Source organism: Athene cunicularia (assembly GCF_003259725.1).
Source record: "Athene cunicularia isolate RWA chromosome 4 unlocalized genomic scaffold, athCun1 chr4_part2, whole genome shotgun sequence".
Taxonomy (NCBI): Eukaryota; Metazoa; Chordata; class Aves; order Strigiformes; family Strigidae; genus Athene; species Athene cunicularia.
The window spans coordinates 14,951,240-14,972,287 of NW_020799099.1; positions in this window are offsets into that span (position 1 = coordinate 14,951,240).

The following is a 21,048-nucleotide window of genomic DNA, read 5'->3' on the forward strand; positions in this document are numbered from 1 at the left end:
GGGGGGGGGGGGGGGGGAGTCTGTTATTACAGTTAACCAAACAACAAATTACATGTCAGTAACTAAGTGAACACAGCATTCAGGTGTCAGAAAATAACTGAGCAAAAGCATTCAAATTTCAAAACTGGTTTTTAGGAAGTGTCAACAGTGTGGTATATATTTCTCCCTATAACCCCTGGCTGCTGGACACTCTTCCAAGTAACGTTTATAATGAGTTCAAAACCCTGTCTGAGTACACCAGTTGAATCAGTTGTAAGCACAGTGATAGAATGATAAATGGACAAATGTTACATGGTAAAAAGTTTATAGAGACTGAATTGAAGAGCTTCTTGGTGGTTACACCTCTTCATCCACCCTTCCATTAACTTAATTAAGCTAACCCATAGGATTACAAGCCTGGGAGACTTAACGAACTTGATCTGAAAAGAAAAATAAAGGGTTTAATCACCAGGCCAGGTTTTCCAAGTTGTCATGGCTCTAAGTGTTTATACCCTGCACACTTATATAAACCCAAACTTCCATTACTTGCCTGAGAGTCTCAGATCAATATTATAGATAAAGGTAAAGCTTAAGGTAAACGATTACCCTATAAGATGATGGGAATAGTAATTTTAGTGAACATCAAACACATTAGGATACAGTAAGCTTGCACAGACATAATAAATTCATCAGCTATTTCTGTTGATTGATTTGTATTCCAGTTTAATTAGCCATGAAAGAGTCAATTTTTTTCTGAAACCTTCCCTCCCCCCCTTTTTTGTTACAGATCACTGCCACAAAGGATAATCCCCAGCTGTCAAGTTAAGGAAATTTAAAAGGTAGGTTCTAAAAAAATCGTTACCAGTCATGAATTCATTTTCATATAGACCAGTTATACTTATTTCCCAATGACATTGGTTGGAAAATCACATCTGAAAATAAATTGATGCCCTTAAACTTTTGTTTTAAAATTGGCTTTAAAATACCTTGCAAGCAGAGTATCTTGATATAGTGGAGATAATGACACGTAGAAAGGCAGAGGTGCTGTGGAGTGGCACAAAACCTATAATCTTGCTGTTGCTTAACTTTCAGCAAAAAACTTTAATACCAAATGAGCACTGCAGATCTGTAGGGCATAAGAAAGGACAAAAATATTTGTCATAAAGAGGATACGTTCCTGGAAAATAAATAAATAAACAAACCAGTGTCACAAACACTTTAAGAAAATTCGCAAAGAGTATCCATGTTTGTTTTAACTTGCCACTATAAAAGAAGAGGCAGGGAACAATAGTGATGTCCAGCTGTTGTTTTTCTTGAAGAAGTCCCAGATCCCCATGCAGAGAAACTACACTTGAGATGAGCTGGCTGAGACAAATGTTCTGTCTACACTTTAAATGGCAGCTGGTTATTAAATGACTCCCAATAGGATGAACACTTGCTATTGACAATAAGGTAATATAAGGACCATGCAGAGCAATCAGGATGGGAATGTGAATGAAAAATCTTTAATCTGAAATTACAGCTGTCAGGGTTATATTATAAAACATGAAAGTTGCATCTGCACTTAGAATTAATGTGTCCCAAAAGCCAAGTTTCTCATAAAGTGCATCTTGCAGATACATCTTTTATAAATAGACTACTGGTCCTCCATAAATCAAACTGAACTGTAGCCTATACTAAGGAATTAAAAGGGTCATCTCTTCTGGGGTTGGTATTTTTTGAACAGTATTTGGGAAAAATGAGCATTGATTTACAAAGTCCAGCAGACACTGATAGTAGTATTACTTTCTAACGAAATTCACTGACTCCAATGCGTCAAACAAATGGCTTCAGTTCTTTTATTACTAGCCTCAACGTGTAAAAGCATCTTTTTCAATATAAGAAAGCATTTGCAAAAGAACCACTATTTAACAATCTGAGTTAACAGTGTTGAACAAATAATATAGTACCTTTTATTTGCACATAGTTCAGATAAACAGGGTGAGCTCCATGCACTGTCGTGCTAAACCTAGTTTGATGGAACCAGTTTAAGATCAGACATATGGCAAAATTTGTTACCTGTTCTATTCCATGACCCCATAGCTCACAAAGATCACTTCAGTTCATTTCCCGTGTAAGGGCAGAGCCGTTTCCACAGGCTGAGTCTTTGCATACATCTTGTGATAGCTCATCGTGTGACAAAGTGTGAGTCATATTTACGTATTTGGCGATATCTGTGTTTTGATCATTTCAATAATCCAGTATTAAAAAGTCCCCAAAATCAAATTGTCACTCAGAAATTCTTTAATGACTTGTGAGAAAAAAACCCACCTTTGATACTAGTCCAATGTATACAGTAACAGGTAATGGAAATTAGCTGGGAAGATTGGCTACAGCTAACAAAAGATTTAAAACCAATAGCCATAATGATGTACTTTATGAAAAACATATTGCATCCACTTCCACAGTCTTCACACAGAAAAATTATCCAATTAAACTCTGTAACAAATATGGGCCTAAAAGTAGAATTCCGGTGTACCTATATTTTCTACCTCTTAATTGGGGTTTAGGCAATGATTTGGTGGAAAATGAGAGATCATGAGCTTCCTAGACCCTCTGTTCCCATTAAGCAAGTTCTCATCAAGCACTCCTGGGGAAGCTAAGGGGCTCAAGTCTAAACATGACTCAGCTTCCACCTAAAAGCCAATTCACTGCCATTTAAGTTCTTCCTGCCTTCTTATGCCCTACCCAAAGTGCTGTCAAAATGCAAAAGCTAAATTCCCTGCAATGAATTTTCTTCTTTCCCTGGAAGGAGCCAGCATACTGCATGCCAGTGTTAACCTGCATACCAACATTAACAGACCATCGGGTAATTGAGATTTTTTATAAAAAGAGCATTTCACTGATGATAAATTACAAATCACCAATAAAAACTAAGACCAGCTATATGTACCATGAGGGATTATACCAAAGAAATGAATTAATTAACTCTACATAAACAATTCTTTGTACTCAGATATAAAAGTTATTTTCCCTCAATAGGAATACAGTCTGACTGATGAACTTTTAAACCGTAATTGCAGAAATCAGTTGCCTGATTGCAAGCCAAGAGATCCACCATTTTTCTGATATAATACCAAAAAATCAGGTTCTTCAAGCCTGAAGATTATGATTAACAGAAAGAAATAATTAAAAACTTTTAGAATAGCAAATCAAAAGTTACTTGTGTCTTCCCTGCAGCCTGATGAATGAGAGTAAGCATACCATTCTGAAATTAACTCTGAATTCAATAAGAGCTTTTTCCCCCTCCACCTAACTGCATTCAAAAGGTTACTGATGTGTTTTCTGTCATTACCCAGAAATCCCAAGCCTTTAGCATGTAGTAAACAAAATTCTGAAAAAGAACCCTGAAAAAACAGGCAACAGAAGGCTCCAAAATTACATATTTCAGAAGTTAATTTGCTCATACTTTTTTGAAAGCTACAGTAATTTTCTGTTCACATTCCAAATTATTTTATAGCGTCTCTCAGTTTTGTTAAACTTATCAAATTTCACTCTTGAAGTGTCTCAGACCAGGGTGTTGAGTTCCCTCTAGGTATCAGCTGAAAAGGATATTAGCATCTGTGCTGCAGGCGCATATAATCGTTTTCATTTGTCAAACATTTCTCTGATAACTCTCGCTGAGAGTTATCAAATACAAGAGTAACTCAGCCTAGAATAATGTGGAACAACAACTGTAAATCTAACTTCGAAGGAAAAAATCATATTTGATAAAGACATTAAGTTGCCTTAAAAACACAAGGAAATAATTTCAGGCTTATGATAGAGATTGACAGAGATCATTGAAGAAAGAAAAAAATATTTTTAAAGGTGCCAACCAAACAAATGGAGATATTATGTTAACAAAGTCACTAAATTAACACAGTCCTCCTAAAACAGGTACAATAAAATGCTGTATAATTTCATTGTTCAGTCAGTTCCCTATGAAAAGTGGCTGAGAAAACTAACAAGATACTAATATATTATCAAATCTCTGGGTATGAATTTACTCAAGGACATGCAGCCCTGAGCATCCTTCCTATTTACAGTGAACAAAAAAAAACCCCAAAACAACAACAACAAAAAAATCCACACAATTCAAGATGAAAAGCAGAGAAGGCACATGTGTATTTGAGTTATGTTACCTGGGCCATTAGATAGTCTTATCTATCTGGGAGGTCTTGTCTTTTAAAGATTTTAAGCTCTTCAGAGCAGAGGCCATCATTAGCTTATATGTTTGCTCAGTGTCTAGCATAGGAGAGTAAGACTGGCTGACAGCTCTAGGCCACAAATACAATTAGGATTTAAATAAAGAGTCAATTTGGGTTTGTAACCAGACTCACGTGAAAGGACACTGCAGTAGTGATGCCTCTATAACAGAGAGGGAAGCAGAGTCTTTCATACTTTTGGAATGACTTAGGAATTATTTGCAACAGCAAAGAGAAAAATTTGCACCAGAGAAAGCTTTAAGACAGCTAAAACTAACAAACAAACAAACTTGAAACTCTGTCAATGAATACAATTCTTTTACGTATTTGGTTTCTTTGATCTAAAAGCACATCTGTATTCGTCATGGTCAGAAATTCATGTACCAGTTAAATTAAAAAAGTAGCACTGTTTTCTTGAGAGGAGCATCAACTCTGTCAGAAAATCAAAACACTTATACATACGGAAAAAACCAACCCCAAGCAACCAAACCCTCCAGGGTGTGGCCTCCTGTATCTCCGTTAAAGCAGAATGAATATCTCAGATTGTGGCATCCAGCCTTGAAATTCATATGCCCTGAGACACTCTCTGAATACTACTTTGGGCCATTAGGTCATGTTTTCAAGGCTTCATGCCATTGCTCCTTTTAGATTATGATAAAGCTTTGTTCTACCAACATTTTAAGCACTGGATTTATCTTCCAAGAACTTTGAAGCACAGAGAGAAAGGCATGTACTGAAATTTGTAAATCTCTCAACAGTAGGATATGTAACTGAGCACTTCCAACCAGGACAAGTGGTCCCACACGCATTTAAGATGTCAGGCAAACCTTACTAAGTACCCAATGATACTTGAATATTCTCTATTCCACTTGAAGCAAAACTGCAGACAATTTGTTTGCTCTCTGTAACAAATGCTACTGCACAGTTGAAATATCAAAGTGCTCTTTGTATCCGAGGCATAGCTTCTTTGGACACCATGTTTCCCACTCAAACAAGTAGCCACGTGTTTTTTTCTTAAGCGGAAAATAGGGCCACAAGTCCCACAGTGGGAAATGTGCCAGACAAATAAATTACACAGCAAATGCAAACAAGCTCTTCTCTGTCTACACCTAAATGCTGACTGCTGTCTATTAGTAGTTTCCTCTCTGACTTGAGGAAAAGGAAAGGAACAGAACAGAGTCAGAAGCAAGGGCTGATGACCCAGACATGAGCATGGCATTGTATTCTTAATTGAATGAAAAATCCAGACAATTTCTAAAATGAACTAGTTTGATAAAATGATATTCCTTGTGAGCTGAGAGGTACATCTTCAGAATGCCATCTGGCTCTGAAATAGAGTATATGGATACAACAGAATAGATCTTACCACGATAGGTTTTGACTTTGAAGGTGAACCTCCAGTCAGAGAAAACATTATTCCCTGCCTTATTCATGTTATCCCTTTTGTCCAGGAAAATAAATCTGCCTCTAAGTAATATTGCACGGTTCTGGCAAGAACTACTTCCTAAAAGAACAGATTTTCAGCTTTAAAGAGCTTCTATTATTCTTCAAGGTGAGTATTTTTGAAACAACTTTTCCAACATTTCCTTAGTCTTAGACTAAATAAGTCAAAACCTAAAACTTCTAGCATAATTGGCAAATCTGTGGCTCCTAAATCTATCTGACTGCCTGTCCCTGACATCTCATTCTTCCTTGACCACATTGCGACCAGAGAGGCGGCAGTGGCTCCAGTTCAAAGGCATTGCCCGGTGCCGACCAGCTCCAGGGCTGCTCACTCCAGAGAACAGCAGAGATAATTTTTTTTCTTTAAAATTAGATTCCCAGAGTGTTTAGTAAAGGGCTTCCTGGCTCCAAGCACTAGTCATGGAAAAAAGGAAAGCAGTTGTCACACAGGCGATCCCAGACAGCCACTGTAGCAGCATCCCCGTAGATCCACTTCAGTAAGGGAAACAGGGCTCCATTTTCCCCCTTTCGCCTCTCCTGATGTTCAAGAGGCACTCACATGAAAGCACAGGAAGAAGAGCTGCCAGGGCAGAGCAGGAGAGGGAAGATGCCACCATGGTTTTTCTTCAAATAGTTAAAAACCAACCTGTCTAAAAAAAGGGTTCCTGCTCGGATACACATTTATAAATAAAGTCGTTCAGCCTTGCCAGCGCACTAACTGTGTTTTCCACACTGGCATATATTGCATTTGGAAAATAATTGTTCTGGACATATTTTTCTGAGAAAAGTATGTCAAAAATCTTAAATACATTCAATGCCATTTTACTGGCAACCAAGTTAATCCTGTGAAGTTATTGTTATTGTTTCAATTATATGAAACAAACTACTGTATGGGACTAAATTACCAAGAAAATCAATTACAACCTAATCAATACAATCAAATTTGTATTACAATTCACACTTTAAATCACAAAATGTTTTTGCATAAGCTTCAGCTTATTTTCTAAAAAGGGTTGACATGGCATTTTGTCTTGTATTTGAAAGCTATCTTTTCCTATTAATTTGCTTTGAACAAACAAGCAAAAGGCAAAGAAAATCAAAAGGAAGTTCTTGTTCATGCTTCTCCCACACATCTTCAGCTGTGTGCGCAAGCAGTTAAAACATGCAAATGCAGTTTGGAGGAAATTCGACATCTCTATTATAGATGAAAGGTAAACAAAAGCAGATGAAGGATTAGTGCAATTCCAAATTTAAGATATTGCTCTCAGTGACTTATAATAAAGTGGTGTTGCATACGGTGGCATGTTTTAGATGACATTTCAATTGTACAAGCAATTTGCATTCTATCTGACATTAAATAACGTTCTCATTATTATGAATTCTGGCAGCATCCCCGTCTCCACAGCATAAAGATATGAACTACGAGGCACATCTTAATGAAGGGAGTAAGTTTCCCTGTCAATCTGAAATGCGAGACAAGGCTGTACCTGGGCTAAACCTCCAGTAACATTATTGTGAGTTGCCCACTTCTGACATAGTACAAATCTTCAGCTAAAGCATTCTTCTTATTAAATAAAGATCTATAACTGAACACATGTATCTGTAATATCACTACAATCCAAAGAAAATTAAAAGACAGATTATGTCCAGGATATTACATGCACCACCACAGAGCACTGCGAGAATCTGGTATGATCCTGTTGCTAAGATACCTGGCTAATGCCACGGAAACAAGCCCTTCGTACTAATCTAGCACAATCCATGCATGCTTCCACATATTTTGGCAGGGGAAAGTAGGAGTCCACTGACAATGGCTTGGGATATTGCTAGCCAGCGCTCCTGAATTTATACATTTTTTATCTCTTGCTGGTAAGCTTCAGCAATCTGAGTGAAATAAGAAATGTAACACTCTGTTAATGGCATTTGGTTGCTTTATGCCATTTAAAACAAGTAAGATTACTTTTTATCCTCCTGCATAGTCAATAAAAGTTGCTTAAAAAGGTAATTATTTAAGTGCTTTTTGTTGCAAAATTGTGGTACTCCCCAAAATGACGGCCCTTAATCTTTCTGATTTATACTGTAATATGCACATAAATGACTAACCACATTTGCTGTCTCCATTGCAGTCTTCAAGGAGACTCTAATATAACAGTTTCCTTGGGTGCGTACAGAATAAGCAATCAGAAGAATAAAGTGGAATTATTTTAACACAAAATAACTTACAAGTCTGTACTATTTAAAACTGCTTTGTGGATCTAAGCTTGTCAGTAGCTCTTTGCCCAATAGACTAAAAAAAAGGAATGAAGAAAAGGGAGAGGAGGGAAAAAAAGGAGGAAAAAAAAAAGTCTAGTCATTCCATGATGTGTGTAAAAATCTTACATGAAAGAAAACTGCTTCATCAAACATCCTGGCTAGACTGCAAACTTATGGTCAAGCAATGTACTTTTTACATCGATCCTTTTTAAACATAAGAGACACGTGTCTTCACTGATGAAAAAGTATGCTAATAAAATGTTCCTACTGTAAATCCAACAAGAATAAAAAAAAGAGAGAATGTAAACACACTCCCCATCTTTTTAGCAACACGATCCCTCCTAAGCATCAGTGACAGTAGCTCTGTTGAGCTCAAGTTATGATAACAGTAACTTTTGCAGATGTTCATAGCTGTCAAGTATTATTCACTAAAATGTCAGAAGATGTGATAAAAAGTAAAAACAGAAGAATTCCTCTGTAGTAATCAGTTGAAGTCAGGAAGGCAGAGGTCACACATTAATCTCTAACTATAAAACTGTGAGCTGTAGAGGAATAATGGAAATACTATATTAAAACAAGCAAGCAATTGTGCATGTGTGTGCATGCCTACATGTACATGAATAAGTGAAAGAAAGATGCTTATATTTCCACACGACATTTGCTTCCAAATTGTTCATGTTACAGACCCAATTTTTTCCTAAAAGGAACACATGCATCTCAGATAGCAGCACCTAGAAATTGTGATATTTTTATTCACTTTTTTAGATTTTTTTTTTTAACTGTTTTCCACTCCACAGACTCCCAAGGTCATTCTGCAAGCTTTCTCTAACAAGGGGACTTATGGATCCCCAGCATCATTTAGAGGGTTATGACAACTGCATGTCATGCCATACTCTTTATTGCTGTTGGAAACAAACATTACTCACATTGATACAGGCTATATAAGATGCAAAAAACAATGTATGTACAAATGCCTGTTCCTTTATTCAGAATGTTTTCTGTCTTTTGAAGTCCTCTGGGACTTTGTTGTAGTAAAACTATTTCTGAATAACTACCTTAGGGCAGCACACAAGGGTAACTGTATTATAAAACAGGAGATTGTTCATGACAAAGAAGAAATAAATCAATAACAGGTGCAAGTATCTCAGAAACTGTTACTTCAACATAAATTGTCCCTGTAAGAAGGACAGAAAAATGTTTTTACAAACCTTTTACTTTTTTCAATTCTCACTGGAATCCAAGTCAGAAGAGAAAATGGCTGTTTGCTTAGAATAAAGTGTCTGAGCTATCTATGTGAACCTGACTGTAATGGCAAAGGATGGTGTGGATCAATATCCATCTTCTTCATTCCTGAAGTAATAACTTTCAATAGGAAAATCTATTTACTTTTACTTACCTTTATTTTATTTCATTTTGCTTTAAAGAAGTCCATTCCAGAGGGAGGGTTTAGATTGCAAACAGCAGTTAACAAACTGATGATTTAACTAAGGACTATAGGCCAGTAGGCCTGTTACCATTCCCTGTAGCCATTGGTTAGGGTTAAGAAGAAACACGTTTACTTGGAAAATTTATTTATTATATAAACAATAAGCATTACAAGCTATTTAACGCATACAACCTCCCTATGTATAGTGCATATTGGAAAGGTCAATCAGAAGCAAAGGGTAATTTGTCTAATCCTTATTTACAATGTGCCCAGAACTGGACAAGCCTCTTTCCTGCAGAAGCAAGTGCTCTCAGGAATGATGCAGCCCCAAACAGCTCCTTTTCCAGCCCTGCACCAGCCTATCTGACCTTGGGCACCAACATAGCCTTTTCCCGAGAGACGCTGGCCACCAAATTCAGCTCATATTGTTATACAAAGAAAGTCTGCTGCGTGCAACTGATCAGCATGAAATAATTTTTTCCTCCTCCAAATGCAGGGGTGGATCCCATGTCTCCTCTGGACAAACTTCTCAGGTCCACATATTTTCAAAAAAGGCAAATGAAACAAATGAAACTGCAAGAGAGAAAGAGTGAAAGAGAAAGACAAAGCAAACTTGTGTAATTTCCACTTACATGAACTCACTTTCAGCAAATTTGCATTCTTAAGATAAATCATATGGCTGATATGACCTTTAATGTTATATTGTTCACGCCAATCAAACCAGTATATTTATTTACTTTTCTCTCTACCTTCCAACTGATTGTAGAAATAAAACTTTATGGCAGCACTTCCACCATCACCTTCTATTATTAAGGGAGGGTTATTTTAATTGTGCACTAAAGCAGTGTATCAGACAGCATGGCATCTTTCTAGTAAATACTGTTTTCAAGCTTCATTATCTAGAGCACAGTGAAAGGCTTACTGATTTTAAATTCAGTTGAGAAGCTGAAGCTCACTGGAAATCTAAAATATTTAAAAGTACATTTGTGTTTTCTGCAGTCACTTTGTTCCCTCCCTCCTGACAAAATCACCTAAACCAAACTTAAATCAAGACTATAATTTAGCCCTTGTTTAATATTTACAAGCAACCATCTGTCTTTCCATAAAACAAATTTTTGTGACTTTAGTAGCAACAGCATTCCTCACTATTCACAACCATGTCAATATTGAAGTCCAAATAAAAGAGGCTGCAGGAAAGACTAGAAAGACAACACTTTATTCACACTGCGAATTTTATTAATAATAATTGCTAATTAATCTTAACTGAAGCAGCAGTGTAAAACCCCATGTCTGAATTCCAAGTTCTTACATAAATCTCAGAGCATTCAGAGTGTGTATTTTTAACTAAGAAAGAGATCACCAGCATTAAAACCCTGCTTATATCAACTGCAGAATGGGAAATAAATTAGAGGCTCTACTCTCTTTAGATTTTGAGGGGAAACATATACTAATATAGATGTAACCTGGTAATACAATTAATTGCAAAGTAAAATTTGGAGAATGCTAAGGATAAGCAAGATTTCATTGTCACTAATATCTGCATATTTATTGGAAAGCAGATTGTGTGAGCGTGTGTGCGATGAATAAATGAACCCTTAATTGTATAATTTTCCACGTAGGTTATACAAGTAGAACCTTCATTTTTACATCTTTATTTTCTCTGTTATCAGGAAAAAAAAAAAAAAAAAAAGGAAAGAAATACAACCACATACAGAAGTATTACTGCATAGATAGCTGGAACACAGAAGACAACTATTGCAGCTAAACAGAAGCCCCAATAAATCTGAAGAAAAGCCATTGACAATTTTATAAAAAATAAAAAATAGTTTCAGTTGTTAAAAGGCACCCAGGGATTAGAAAAAATATTCAGGGTCTTAAAGGTTTTAGAAGGTTGGTGGTTTTGGGTCTTGAAGACAGTAATTTTTATTCATTGGTTTTTACCTGCAACAAATTTTGTTATGAAATTTCATCCACCATTTTATTTCTCTTAATATTGAGCTGAAACTCAAAATAATTGAAACAAGGTAGAGGCATCAGGAATTAATTAAGGTTATTGCAAGAAAATCACAATACGTAATCAATGTTTCTGAGCTTAAGTAGCCCAGGTAAAGGATTAGTGCTGCTGTACAGAGGAGCTGTGTTACAGTAAAACATGGATGAAATACCTACTACGGTAAGGAGTAAGTTAGAGGCTTTAGACATAATTATGCTATATATAATTTAAAGCTCAACTTCAAAGCAAGTAAGTGCTATTAATTATCCTCTACCCAACACAGCTCTTAAAATGTCAAATTAAAAAAGACTATTGGTAATTGTATAAGTTATGGCAAACTAGCTCCCTCCAGCAGTGACAGGAGACAGCAGGAAAAAAGAAAGCAAGATATAACTTTCCTCTCTGATATTTACAGCTACTTGTTCTTCATGCAGATCAAGAAAGGAATAATGTTTGTGCTGAATTTCTTCAGCCCTCTTTCAGGGACTGATCCTGCAAGTAATACCTCCTGTGAATAACAGCCACTAGATCAGGCTTTTACTTGGGAATTCACCAAATGCTGCTGATCCGACTTTTTTCCACCACACCATGTGCGGGACACTCACACCCGCGTGCGCAGGAAGAGGCACGGGTGCCAGCGGCATCTGCAGCAGAAGGGGGCAGGTGCAGGCAGGCAGCATGGCCTCCTGCTCCCAACACGTGGCTGAACCATACTCCCAGCTCCCCCACCCGTGCTGAGGTAAGGGATTTAATTTGCTCCTGTGCCTCAGTTTCCTAACTCCTGACTCAGTTTCTCCTTCTGCAGGCAGGCAGAGCAGGAGGCACAGTGGAAACAGCACTCTTTGGGTTCACCACATACGTCCCTTTCCCCACAGTTCAGAAGCTTTACTGCAGTCTTTCTGTGTAGTGAGAGTTTGGCCAGATCTCAGTACCCCGTGTAACGGGCTAAATGTTATAGGGAAATATAAACACATGGGTTGACGTGCACAGGAAGACTTACTTCTATAAGCATTTGCCTAAAATGGGAATACTTGCATATAATTACATTTCAAAGGACAGAGGAAAGTAAGCTTGAAATTGTGTGTTTAACACGTGCAATTTTTTTCCCTCAGGCCTGTGTGCAGATTTGGGTTGCATGCAAAGTGAAAAGATTTAAAAGAGCTCTCTAAGCCTTGACCATACACCTATTTTTATATATATAAAACCAGCATCAGCTTTGCAACCAAAGTTGTGGGGAAAAACATTCTCATGACAGAAGAAATAATGTACTGGGCAGGGAAGGTTGTGCAATACCTGCCTGAAGTACTCACTATATTCATCCTGGCTCTTAGCCACTGCTCACTCATAACCTCTATAATTCACCAAAATTATATATTAAAAGCACGTAATGAATGTTGAGTTATTTTGAGTTAAGTTGCAGAGTTAATAGACGGTTGTCATCATGCCAGATTACTGGTATGGAGTAATTATATTAAAGAGCTAGCAGATCCTTATCCGAGAATGAATCTTTTAAGACAAGATTTCTGAGTAAAGCTGAGATGTACAGTAACTTGCGGATATCCTCCCAATTTAGATCAGTTGGGTCTTTCATGCATTAATATTCCAGGAGGTACTTCTTCAAGAATACTGTCCTGGGAAATAAGATCATTTGATGTAACTTTTGTTTGATTTCAGGGGGAGCTCGGTACCTAAAGATCTTTAAGAATCTGGCCCTTAGGCACTTTTGAAAGTGAGAATTAGACGTTCCAATGTTGGATTAATGCCTAAATACCTTTAAAAGTGGGGGCTTTGGAAAATCCCTTTGGGTGCCTAGCAGCACCTGTAGGCATCTGGATACCTTTAAAAATGGGCCCAAATGCTGCATTAAATGGCTCACCCGCTGCAAGAGTGTCTGACACCCCTTTTCTTTCTTTCACATTCCCACAGGTGACGTCATTCCACCTCAATGGCTGCTGCAGGTGTTTGGACCGAGCACAGCAATAAACCCTCTCATGGACACAGTCGGATGGGAAGCTGCCTCCAAGGCGTGAGGAAGAGGCAAAGCAGCAATTCTCAAATGTCATAGGCTGCACAGCCAAACAGGCACAGGGCAGCACACAGGTTACTAGCTCCCGGCCTTTAATAATGGCAGGCAAGGTAGAAGGAGATGGGGAAAATGCATCCCAAAATCCTCGCTCGGACCCAGGCTTCCCTTTGTTACGGCACACCTCCAGTTTTCGACTTTACAAGTAAAGCTGCCAGTAGAGCACAGCTCCACCAAAATGCACCATTCAGGGATTACCCACACCCAGCATGGCTACACTGCAGTCTTTACTTAGAGGGAGCACCTTACCAAAGCAATCATAGATCCTCTATTGCAATTACAAGCCTTTTTAAAGGAAAACCAGGGATGCAGAAGGTCACACAGTCAGTGAAGTCAGAAGCAGTCAGAGAACAGCACCTAAACAGCTTCTCAGCACTCTCATAATTCAGTTAATTACTACCTTAAAGAGATCCTGCAAACAAAATCCAAAAAATCCAAGCAGTAGCCTCTGAGCATCAAAAGATATCATGGACAGGCATGTGCCTATGCATAAAGTGTTTCAGAATTCAGCTCTGTAAAGAGCATTTCTCGTGTGGCTGCCATTTGTGTCATACTTCCTCTCTATACAGAGCCAAGATTGTCATGGGCAGCTCAGTCACCTCTGACTAAAGCTTCATTCAGCCCTAAATGTGAATATTCATTACCAGTTTCCACTTTTAATACCTGACCAGGTCACAGAAATTGCCAAATGACCATGACCTTCCCCTGATTCCAGACCTAGCACTCCTCACCACACGTGAAAACAGAGTTTTGGACATATTTAAGCATTAGTCTGGTTTATGTGCATTTTCAAAATCTCTACTTCCAGTGCAAGCCCATTAGACTTCCTCATGCTGCTTTCCACATTCCTAACTCTTTTGCATTACATCTGCTGAAAATTTTGGAAGAACAATGAATTGAGCAAGTGATGAAGAGAAAGTGAATGGTACAAGGGCTGTTACACTACCCTGCCCTTCTCACATAAAGGAGCTCTGAACATGTTGTCAGACACAGCACTTTATTCGAAGGGGTTTCACACATGCATTTTTAATCAGGATTATATTTCACACACATCTATCATCGCTCGCAACTGCAGCAGGCTAGTCCTCCTTGAAAACATATCAGCTCTCTGTGTTTGCCATCAACTATTTTTTTCTTTGTATAAATCTACAGTTTGGTGACCCACTAGACCATATTTGATGTATTAGGAAAAAAAACCCTTAGGATCGACGTTGAAAATAGCTGTACAACTCCCTTAATACAGCACATTTTCTGAGATCATCTTTACTACTGCATAAAGTCTTAGTAACTGACCTTAAATTATTCACTAAAATAAAAATATGATGGGTTATCCTACATGCAGTCATGTCAAAACTAGTTTGTAAGCTACATGGTTTTACTGAGCCTACCAATTTTGTACTGTACCTTTTTTATTCGCTCCCATGACTATTCCCCACTTGCTCTCTGGTACTAAGAAACACAGAAGGAATCCCCAGGTACCTGATGCCAATGAAACCAAAGCCAGGGAAGCAAATATGTAAACACATACAAATGCTTAAATCCTTCCCGCTCTGTTTAAAATGGAGGGTATTTACTTGAATTCTTCAAATTCAGATGTTTGTCCATAACAGAAATCCTTAAATTTCAAGTAAATGAACAAGGACCTGAAGACTAGTAAATTACTGTAATATTTACATTTGGGGTTTTCCAGTTAGTTCCTTGTACAAAAATTCTGCCATTCTTTGGTAATAGCCCAAACCAATAAACACTCACTACTGAGAACAGCAGCACACTCTAACTTCTGTAGACTTGTGCACTTATTTCTATTATATATTAAAGTATTCATGACTAATCCCTGTTATGAAAACTGTAAAAATTAGAAGCGGAGCTGACAATAAAAAAGTTATTAAAAAACAACCCAACAACCCCCCCCAAAAAAAACCACTGCAGTCGCTTTCACTTATTGTCCACTCAGTGGGGGGAAAAGGTTAAAACAATAATCTCAAATTCCTCATGAAAAAGGAATACAGTAAGCATAAAATTGATGGAGTTCTACAGAAATTAAGTGGGATTTTGTAGAAATTAGTCAAAAAAGTAGCATTTACTGTGTAATCATATACTTTCTATAAGCTCCCCACCTCCTCACAACTATCACATGGCATGCAGCAATATAATTTTTTTCCTAAAAGATGATCCCAAATTCCCACAGAATATAATAACTTTTCAAAGAAATATCTTCTGGGAAGAATATAATTTATTTTGTTATATGAAGGGAATCTATAAAGATTTTTAACATTTGTGTTTACACTTTTTATTTTTCTTTCTTTATGCTAGCATTTCCTCTTTCACCAATATAGCCTTTTTAGCAAAAGAGGCTTTTTAATTTCTTGAACAGTTTCCTTTTTTTCATTTATTTTATTCTTACTGCAAAACCATGATAACATCCCATAAAAGACACTTTAAAAGTATTAAAATGCTGCACTACTAGAGCCTGGCATACTCCAGATTAATAAAACTTGTATCTTAAAATAGATGCAACCTAGAGAGGATGTCATGGAAGAGTTTCAACGAAAACATCACTTCACCATGTAAAAATGCACTGCAGCAAAGCCCTTTTAAAAAAACTCTCTCGGCTGGGAACTACTATATATCGACATATGCCCTGAAAAATACATACCAACACCAATTGCACAGGGGCATTGTTCACATGAAGTAACTATATCTATATGTTGTCAAGCAACTGGTCATAAAAGCACCGAATAAAAAGGCATTTGAAATATGAGATGACTGAAAATACCACAGCTGATTTTTTTATATTCTCTGACGGTTAAGAACAAAAAGACTTTCAGACAAGGAATTTAGACTCTATACCATGGTGTTTGACTTCCAAAATGTAACGTAAAATATTGCCAAGTGTCTGACAGAACAAAAAATGCACTGTAAAATAAACGCTCTTTAACAATATGAAGACAGCACTTTCGGAGCAAACCTCTTGTTCCGGTGGAGTCACAGGATTTTTAATTACACTGTACCTTAGCATCAACTTAATCACAATATTCTTATGAAAGCAGTAATATTTTTCCAGCATTATCTCTGTTTGTAACAGACAAATAAGTAACTTCAAAATGGCAGGGTTTTACACATGTCAAATTCTACATAAAAACAGGTCTTTCTGAGTACTTGCACTTGTAACACCTAGATTAAAATATCTTCAGAGCTTCCCCGAATGGTGCTATTATATTTAGCATCATTACTCACAAGTGCCTCTACAAATTTTCCTCTTCAATAATTTAAAACTCCATTTAGACAACTCTGGTCTAGAATTTCCTTCTAGGAGGTCAAAGCCCAGGAAGGAAAAGTTCTCACTCTTTCCCTGTATTCTCTGAACAACAGTAACTTACGGTTATTAAGGCAGACACCCAAATTCTCTCCCATCCTCTGCAAGGGTCAGGGTGGGACTCCTGAGGCTCCCTGGGTACGTGAAGCCCCCAGAGGAGGGCTGTAAGCCTGTGCCTTGCACCAGCTTGGACAGGACAAGTCTTGTGGTTGTGAGCAACAGCTCGGGCAAGGACAGAATGAGATGGGAGGCTGTGAAAGGAGATGGGAGAAAAGAGCTCACACTTTTGTTTCAGAAACAGCGGTGGGAGGAAGACTGGGAAAATTTACAATACTTACCCGGGTACTTTAGCCCTGGGAGGAAATTGCCTGTGTAGATCTTCAGTGCTCAGCAATACAGTTCCTAATGGGTTTCAGATTTAAGGCAAAGGGAATAAATTTGGCTGGCAGCTCTGCCCAGGAAAGTTATGGCCAAAAGGAAATGCGAAGAAGAATATTCTTTCATCAGAAATGCAACTTCTTTCCAAACTCTCATGGTCTTTTCCACTGGCCTTATCAAATAGGAACTCGAAGTATTTCAAGGGCAGGGGAGGGAGGAGGGATAGTTTTGCTCTAGCTATACTGTTTACTTCAGAGACCAGGGAAAGGGCATCGCAGCATTTGGCACAGGCTGTATGTAGGACTGCATCCTGTCACAGGTCAGCTGCCACCCAAAATCCTGGCTCACGCTCTTAAAATTATAGCTGTTTCAAGCTCTCCTTAGCATCACTTTTCTTATTCTACAGTCATTGTACTGAAAGTTGACTGGATAGCAACACTGGAGTGAATAATAAAGACTTTTTTTTTTCTCAATTAAACAAAACTAAATCCAGATCTTACCTAATGCTTTCCAAATCTACTCAAAGAATTGAGGAGTGGGGGTGGGATGGGGTGGTGGGGATATGAAGTCAAGCGAAGAATGGAAGATCTATTGATAAGATATACAACATTAGTTCAAAAACTTACTACTACCAGCAGTAACAGATGTGCAAAATAAAGAAGGAGCTTAATACTGCCTACTGTTTAAAAAGGGATATTGCTAAACAAGAGTAAGGAATTGTCATATTTCACATGAAGTTGATGTGTCCTGAATAGTAAGGAAAGCTTAAAAGATTCTAGATGATAATTAGCAGAAATGAGATTGTTCAATTCTATTACAAAGCAATAATGAAATATGACAGAAATCTTCCTCCCTGAGGAGGAAGCACCTACTCCAGCAAGAACTTGGTGCTTTTCAGAGAGAGCAGGGAAAAGGGGCACTCAGCAGGGGTAGGAAGAGTCCCTGTGTGTCAAGGAGACCAAAAGTGGATAAAATGAAGAGGAATAACTTGACACTGAAAGGAAACTGCAGCAACAGTCAAGCTGGATGGGAAGTGAAGACTGTAAGACAGATCCATCAGCAACATAAATAGTGGTCACATGGCATGCAACAGCTTGGAGCAAACCAACTCACTTGGTTTTCTTCAGTCTCCACTGAGAGAAGTAGATACGGCTTAGGAAAGATTTCTTTACAAGATGATCTGTTTGATTTGAGCTGTTGCTTATGATCAGAATGACCAAGAAAATACAAGAAACGTATTAGGCTGTCTAGTGACAACTGAGTAGTGGACAAAAGATTGGGATGTAGGGGTTACCATCTTCCTCTCCCCCTCCCACCCAGATTCCTTTTGACCTCATCTCTCAGAGTCCTCAGAGTTTAAACTAATTATGGAGTGGTTTGTCACTATAGAAACTACCAAGTCAAAATGCCTGCTGTGACTGGAAGAAAACTTTATCCTGCTGAGGAAAATTAAAATTCTGTTATCGATAAAGTGTAGAGCCATGTTTTTTGCCTCTGTTTTCCTAGAAAGCACAAAAGTCTAAGACTTTTCTTTTTGTACCTCTAAGCTTCATCTCAAATCCTCTCCTTTTGTACAAGTCTGTCTCTTGTATTTGAGAAGGGATCTTCTTAAAGAAAAAAAGAGGTGAAAATATCCATTAGTCCTGGATAAACTGAACTAATTAAAGGAAATAAAAAGACAGAATTCCTGCAGGATTTTTTTTTTCGTTGTTGCACAATCAGTCCAGAACCATATCCACTCATGCTCAGCCGGGCATTTAAAAGAACAGGAGTGTTTGAGCAAACACATCAATGGCCTTTATCTCCACCACTTAATTTTTCAGTTAGACTAGTGTCTCGAGAAGAACAGCACAGCTTGTTAAAATGTTGCATTTTTTCATGACTCTTGAACCAACACTCCTGAGAGACACCTGGAGCTCTTAGTTCTCCAGTGGTGAGCTGCTTCTTGGTAGCCAAAAAACACAGATGATGAACTCCAGGTGTGAAAACTACTATGGTTTAACTGATGAAGTTGTTTTATTATCTTACCCTGTATTGCCGCTGATTATGAAATATGGGAACATAACAAAAGGAAATGAGACAGATTTATTATTGTAAATAATATATTTTTAGGCCAAGAAAATCCAAAATGTGGGATTAAACCTAAAACTGTACCTACAATCCTGAACGAGACACAATAAGATTTAAAAAGCTCAGCACTTACCAAGTCTCAGTGAGGAAATGGAAACTTGAGATGTGCAGCATTTTATCAAATAAGAATATTATAATGTGATTAAAAACTGTATTACACACACGAAGGAGCAAGGTTCCCAAGCATAGTCATTATTGCAGTACTGAAGTGATTCAGTCTGTGACCCTACTGTACTTTTGTTATAGAATTTCTATGGTATTTTTTGAGGGGAAAAAAGGAATAGGTAAATATAACTCCTCTATATTCAACTAGCTGTCATACAGAGGTATAACACTGCACACCATCTGCTGTCAACAAGATATTATGCTGTTCCATTCACGTCTGTATTACATGAAACTCCACCTCTGCTGGAACCACAAAATCACCTCTGAGCTCTTCTCTGTCTCACAGACGGACACAGACAATAGAAAGACCTAATACAAAGACCTTGGCACGTTCCCAGATAGCCTAAATCGTACTAACCTAGGGCTACTTTAAATATCAGTCAAATAATTTTCTGTCCTAGTGGTAAAATATAACTTGAAAAATAACTTTGAAAAGTCTTTATAAGAAAAAATAAATCATTCTCATTGAGGAAACAGTATCTCCAGGTATCACACAAATTTCAGAGAAAAGAAAAATATGCTGTTGAAATTGATCTTCACAATGGAAACAACTGTATTAACATTTGAGATGAAATCCCGACCCTGTCGAAGCTTACAGGGGTTTTGTCATTGATTTCGGCAGTATGTGGAATTCATCCTGTGTATAGCTTTGTTCTACACTTAGAAGAATAGTGAAATATGATCGCATAATATGAATGATTAATTGCAGTCAAGACAGAGTACCATTATGAACACTCATATACATATTACTTATGAATATATCTCAACAGGTTTGGAGTATGGGTTCTGAGAAGAAATGCCAAGACAGCAACTGATTATGAGAATACCTCTGAATTTCTGTTGTTAAAATGGGACTGGTTTCTTTCATCAGAACAGATTGCAAGATTTCATGGTACCTATTTAATAAGGAATACCAGAACAATAATTACAGTCCAGGTCATCATAAACATATCTTACTGTTCTCACTGACAATAAATAATATATAATATTCTAGCTCAGCATACTAGTTAATCCTAAAAGTAGGCTTCATTCACACTTGAATTTACTTCTGAATGCTCACATGTTTCTTTGCTTTGAGTGTCTTACCAGCTGATAGTAAATAGGTCTCATGGAAAAACAGGGAAGATGGAACAAGCATGTGGAAGAAAAGTTCATTAGGAAGCATTAGACAACCTGTAACAAGTTTTGGTTATCTTCTAAAATGATCAAAGTCCAAGATGACATTAGAGCAAAGTGTTATTCTAAGCACTAGTTCTGGTTTTGCTCTTTCCTTGGCACACACACAGGGCCATCATCGGAGACAGACCACACGTCAAGGTAGATATTCTTGTTCTTGAGGCAGCAGGGTCATTCTGGTTTTGCTGCTGAGTTGAACACACATCATCACTATAATCACTGCAGTCTCTACTTGAAGTTGTTTATTACCATGTCTGTCTCTTCACTGATCTGATTCTGGTATTCTTTTATACCAGTACTCAAAATGTAATAGTCTGCTCCAAATCTCTCAAGATCTCAACTGACAAAAATTAAATGAGTGCTTATGCCAATAATTAACCAATTTTAAGAGGCGGAAAGGCCACAGATCTAAAAGCCATTAGTTTTGAGTTCATATTTAATATGTACAGCTTTTTAGAGATACATATTTGGATTTTGGCA